At 44.6% G+C, this 6,449-nt stretch overlaps 1 pseudogene; it reads left to right on the top strand.

Moving 5' to 3' along the window:
- Positions 1-1,614: 1,614 nt before the first annotated feature.
- Positions 1,615-5,669, top strand: LOC131527577 (trichohyalin-like; annotated as a pseudogene).
- Positions 5,670-6,449: the final 780 nt, after the last annotated feature.

Here is a 6,449-nt window from a genome sequence, read left to right on the forward strand (position 1 = left end):
CCATATTTGTTAGACTGAATCATTATTAAAGTGTTGTTTTATATGCAGTAGTCAACATTGGAAGAGGATCAAAACCTTTCATCAAAGTTATCCTTGAACTGTTTTGATCCATTTCAGATGTTGACTACTGTAGTTTATAACATATTCTATTCTGTACATCTGTAGCCTATATTTTATTAATAAACTGTAAGCCGAATTGTGTGTGTGTGTGTGTGTGTGTTTAACAGCAATTAATGATTTTATTCGGCAAATAGGCATTAAATTGAAAGTAAAAACATTTATAACGTTACAAAAGATTCTATTTCAAATAAATGCTGTTCTTTTGAACATTATATTAATCAAATAATTAAAAAAAATGTTTCCAGGAAATAGTAAGCAGCAAAAACTGATTTTACCACTGATAATAATAGGAACCATTATTAATAACTGAGCACCAATAATAATCCAGCAGCAAATCATCATATTAGAATAATTTCTGAAGGATCACGTGACACTGAAGACTGGAGCAATTATGCTGAAAATACACAGGAATAAATTACATTTTAATACATTTTATGTAATTTCACATTTTCATAATATTTTACATTATTATTATTATGATTATTGTTTTTTACTTCATTTTAGATCAAATAAATGCAGCGCTAGGGTCTGCGGGAGGCTTTAGCTAGCGCTTACACGTTAACATTGATTCTAGATTATGATGCACACAGCTCTTTATAATGTAATGTCAATATTAAGATGCATTGCGAGAGTTAAAATGGATTAAAATGTGTGACGATTCAAATGTGAGAATCATTTTCTCTCTCTGTCTCTCACTCTTATGCAGTTATTGGAGTTCTCAGGTGGAAGCATCTCATCAGCATCAACCTGATCATAGCTGCTGTTAAAAGTATATTTGCAGCTTTTTTGGGGGAGTTTTGTAGCCAAATCCTAGATCAGGGTCACCAAACTTGTTCCTGGTGGGCCAGAGTCCTGCAGAGTTTAGCTCCAAAGTTTCAAAAGTTCAGTGCTTTTGAAAGTGAAGTCAAGTTCTTTTAATTGTATAGTGTATTTCATTCCCCCAGTTTCATTCCCCACTGTTAAAGTACCAATTCTATTCAACCAGTGTAGTACAAAGGATAAGACCAAGGCTGAATCGGGAGTGCATGCTACCATACTAGTTCTTCCATAAATAATTATATGACAGAAATGGTAAAGTTAGTAAGATTTCCTGAATTCAGCTTAAGTTTGTATCTATATCCATGTTCAAAATAAGAAAAAAAACTTGAACTTTGAGAACCAATGATATATAAACTCCCACTTGTGCAAGTCTGGCGAATCATTACAGTTAATGAAGAGGGAGGAGCTATCATTAATTAGCTGAAATCTGTAGAGTACAAAAAGACCAAAGGGCAGTCTCTCCACTTTGTGACTAGCTATTGAACAATGGCTGGAAGTTGGGGTTTGGGTCAGATTTTGGCAGTTTGTGCTTTGTGTCATGCTGTTCCTCAGCGGAATGATCTGCCCCAGAACACTCAAGCTCTGATGTTCCAGCAGACTGACCAGCGGTTTCAGAAGCTAGTTCAACAGCAAACGCCAGTTCAACAGCAAACTGACCAGTGGTTTCGAAGCCAGTTCAACAGCAGACTGACCAGTGGTTTCGGAAGCCAGTTCAACAGCAGACTGACCAGCGGTTTCAGAAGCCAGTTCAACAGCAAATGCCAGTTCAACAGCAGACTGACCAGCGGTTTCAGAAGCCAGTTCAACAGCAAACTGACCAGCGGTTTCAGAAGCTAGTTCATCAGCAAACGCCAGTTCAACAGCAAACTGACCAGCGGTTTCAGAAGCTAGTTCAACAGCAAACGCCCGTTCAACAGCAGACTGGCCAGTGGTTTCAGAAGCTAGTTCAACAGCAAATGCCAGTTCAACAGCAAACTGACCAGCGGTTTCAGAAGCTAGTTCAACAGCAAATGCCAGTTCAACAGCAGACTGACCAGTGGCTTCAGAAGCCAGTTCAACAGCAGACTGACCAGCGGCTTCAGAAGCCAGTTCAACAGCAAACTGACCAGCGGTTTCAGAAGCTAGTTCATCAGCAAACGCCAGTTCAACAGCAAACTGACCAGCGGTTTCAGAAGCTAGTTCAACAGCAAACGCCCGTTCAACAGCAGACTGGCCAGCGGTTTCAGAAGCTAGTTCAACAGCAAATGCCAGTTCAACAGCAAATGCCAGTTCAACAGCAAACTGACCAGCGGTTTCAGAAGCTAGTTCAACAGCAAATGCCAGTTCAACAGCAGACTGACCAGCGGCTTCAGAAGCCAGTTCAACAGCAGACTGACCAGCGGCTTCAGAAGCCAGTTCAACAGCAGACTGACCAGCGGCTTCAGAAGCCAGTTCAACAGCAAACTGACCAGCGGTTTCAGAAGCTAGTTCAACAGCAAATGCCAGTTCAACAGCAAACTGACCAGTGGCTTCAGAAGCCAGTTCAACAGCAAACTGACCAATGGTTTCAGAAGCCAGTTCAACAGCAGACTGACCAGCGGTTTCAGAAGCTAGTTCAACAGCAAACGCCAGTTCAACAGCAAACTGACCAGCGGTTTCAGAAGCTAGTTCAACAGCAAATGCCAGTTCAACAGCAGACTGACCAGCGGTTTCAGAAGCCAGTTCAACAGCAAATGCCAGTTCAACAGCAGACTGACCAGTGGTTTCAGAAGCCAGTTCAACAGCAGACTGACCAGTGGTTTCAGAAGCCAGTTCAACAGCAGACTGACCAGCGGTTTCAGAAGCTAGTTCAACAGCAAACGCCAGTTCAACAGCAAACTGACCAGCGGTTTCAGAAGCCAGTTCAACAGCAAACTGACCAGCGGTTTCAGAAGCCAGTTCAACAGCAGACTGACCAGCGGTTTCAGAAGCCAGTTCAACAGCAAATGCCAGTTCAACAGCAGACTGACCAGTGGTTTCAGAAGCCAGTTCAACAGCAAACTGACCAGCGGTTTCAGAAGCTAGTTCATCAGCAAACGCCAGTTCAACAGCAAACTGACCAGCGGTTTCAGAAGCTAGTTCAACAGCAAACGCCAGTTCAACAGCAGACTGGCCAGTGGTTTCAGAAGCTAGTTCAACAGCAAATGCCAGTTCAACAGCAAACTGACCAGCGGTTTCAGAAGCTAGTTCAACAGCAAATGCCAGTTCAACAGCAGACTGACCAGCGGCTTCAGAAGCCAGTTCAACAGCAGACTGACCAGCGGCTTCAGAAGCCAGTTCAACAGCAAACTGACCAGCGGTTTCAGAAGCTAGTTCATCAGCAAACGCCAGTTCAACAGCAAACTGACCAGCGGTTTCAGAAGCTAGTTCAACAGCAAACGCCCGTTCAACAGCAGACTGGCCAGCGGTTTCAGAAGCTAGTTCAACAGCAAATGCCATTTCAATAGCAAACTGACCAGCGGTTTCAGAAGCTAGTTCAACAGCAAATGCCAGTTCAACAGCAGACTGACCAGCGGCTTCAGAAGCCAGTTCAACAGCAGACTGACCAGCGGCTTCAGAAGCCAGTTCAACAGCAGACTGACCAGCGGCTTCAGAAGCCAGTTCAACAGCAAACTGACCAGCGGTTTCAGAAGCTAGTTCAACAGCAAATGCCAGTTCAACAGCAAACTGACCAGTGGCTTCACAAGCCAGTTCAACAGCAAACTGACCAATGGTTTCAGAAGCCAGTTCAACAGCAGACTGACCAGCGGTTTCAGAAGCTAGTTCAACAGCAAACGCCAGTTCAACAGCAAACTGACCAGCGGTTTCAGAAGCTAGTTCAACAGCAAATGCCAGTTCAACAGCAGACTGACCAGCGGTTTCAGAAGCCAGTTCAACAGCAAATGCCAGTTCAACAGCAGACTGACCAGTGGTTTCAGAAGCCAGTTCAACAGCAGACTGACCAGTGGTTTCGGAAGCCAGTTCAACAGCAGACTGACCAGCGGTTTCAGAAGCTAGTTCAACAGCAAACGCCAGTTCAACAGCAAACTGACCAGTGGTTTCGAAGCCAGTTCAACAGCAAATGCCAGTTCAACAGCAGACTGACCAGCGGTTTCAGAAGCCAGTTCAACAGCAAATGCCAGTTCAACAGCAGACTGACCAGTGGTTTCAGAAGCCAGTTCAACAGCAGACTGACCAGTGGTTTCAGAAGCCAGTTCAACAGCAGACTGACCAGTGGCTGAAGCCAGTTCAACAGCAACTGACCAGCGGTTTCCTCCGCAGTTTCAGCTTCAGAAGCCAGTGGCGCAGGCAGAGCCCCTTGATAAATGTGTTGTAGCTGATTATGAGCAAATCCAATGCGGACAACCTGGGATCAGTGGTGCTGAGTGTGACGCAATGAACTGCTGCTTTAATGGACAGCAGTGTTACTATGGGAGAGCAGGTAAGTGTTCTCGGTCTTATTCGGTTGATGTTAAACAGATTCTCAGAATTAACCTTCTCTTGTACCCTTGTTCCAGTGACTGTCCAGTGTATTAGAGATGGTCAGTTTGTGGTAGTGGTGTCTAGAGACGTTACTCTGCCTCGACTGAGTCTGGATTCGGTTCGTCTACTGGGTGGAAACGACCCACCTTGCGGTCCTGTGGAGTCCACACCTTCTTTTGCTATATACCAGTTCCTGTGACCGCATGTGGCACGAGCATGATGGTGAGCAGCTGCTTCTGGTGTTATTCTGCTTTGCTTATGATGGACTGGATGCTAACACTGTTCCTATTCACAGGAGGATAGTGGATATGTGGTGTATGAGAACAGCATGACCTCCTCATATGAAGTAGGGATTGGACCGCTCGGTGCCATCACAAGGGACAGTCACTTTGAGTAAGTGATCTATGACTTGGAGTGAATTTTAATCTCTGATAAATGCTACAAGCTCACCGTCTGTTGTCCAGGCTTCTCTTCCAGTGTAGGTACTCTGGAACTTCTGTTGAAGCTCTGGTTGTGGAGGTCAACTCTGTTCCTCCACCTCCACCAGTAGCTGCTCCTGGACCTCTCAGGGTGGAGCTCAGACTGGCCAATGGCCAATGTGTCACCAAAGGCTGTGCTGAAGGTAAGGTCTTGTCCTGTGTCTTCCTAAAGCCTTTCAAACTTGAGTCCGCTTAAACCCCAGTGTTCCTCAGGGGATGAGGCCTACACGTCCTACTACAGTGATGCTGATTATCCTGTCACAAAAGTCCTGCGAGAGCCTGTGTATGTTGAGGTGCGCATTATGGAGAGGACTGACCCCAACATTTTCCTGATACTGGGACATTGTTGGGCGACTTCAACCCCCAGTCCACTCAGTCTCCCCCAGTGGGACCTTCTGATCGATGGGTGAGTGTAATGCCAATCTTTATCCAGTTAGTCTGCTGGGAGACACTTTCTAACCTCTTTCCCTTTCAGATGCCCTTACCAGGATGACCGTTATCTGACCACACTGGTTCCAGTGACTGGCTCATCTGGTCTTCAGTTCCCAACCCACTACAAGCGCTTTGTTGTGAAGATGTTCACATTTGTAGATCCAGCTCCTCTGCAGGAAACCGTATGCTCTCTAGCTCTTCCTGAACCCTTAATATTACACTTAATTCTTAAATGGATTCTATGGCTTAACTCTTTTCCCCTCTCAGATCTTCATCCACTGCAGTACAGAGGTGTGTCATCCCTCTTCTGGCTCCTGTGAGCAAAGCTGCACCAGGAAGAGTGAGTACTTGCTGTAACTTAACTTGATGAAACGAGTGTTTTTGAAATGCCCCTCACGCTTTTACCAACTTCTCCTGCAGGGAGAGACACTCATGCCAAGACCATCTCGAGTGGACAGACGGTGGTTTCTAGTGGAGAAGTTACTCTGGTCATGTGAATTCAGTGATTTTAATAAACTGCATGTAACTTCAAGATTCTTGTTTCTCTGGCTTTTGTTAGCTGAGTCTCAAACACTGTTTATAGTCTGGTTTAAAGGGACCCTCTACTAAACTGGTGCTCCGTTTGCTTTAGTAAGGTCTCCCATTCTCACCAACAAAGTGACATCTTGCTAAAGCTGAGCATCTACAAAACTTAATTTGGCCAACTGCTTGTTAAGCTCCAATGGCAGACCTAGGACCCACCACTCAAATCGTCAAAATGCCTTATGAAATTAAAGGCTATGACCGAGTGCTATCTGATTTCTCTGGCCAGTGTTAACACCATTCCTGCTTCCTGGCTGGTGTGCAGTGATGGTCAGTCATGACCAATGTTCCCTCTAAGCCGTGCACTTCCGCGCAGAAGTTACAGCTTTACTTCACAGGAATAAATAACACTTTAAAGCATATTAAAGAACTTTACTGATTCCAAACTTTTGAACGACATTGTATTATACTGTAAAAATGTTTTCTCAGGTAACCTAAAATGTACATTTAGTTACATCAAGGGTCAAATCAAATATAAATGGCAAATTAAAGTTAAAATTTACACGTTTTTGTGCGCTGTACAGGTCTGGTATAAAG

Source organism: Onychostoma macrolepis, chromosome 20, assembly GCF_012432095.1.
Source record: "Onychostoma macrolepis isolate SWU-2019 chromosome 20, ASM1243209v1, whole genome shotgun sequence".
Lineage (NCBI taxonomy): Eukaryota > Metazoa > Chordata > Actinopteri > Cypriniformes > Cyprinidae > Onychostoma > Onychostoma macrolepis.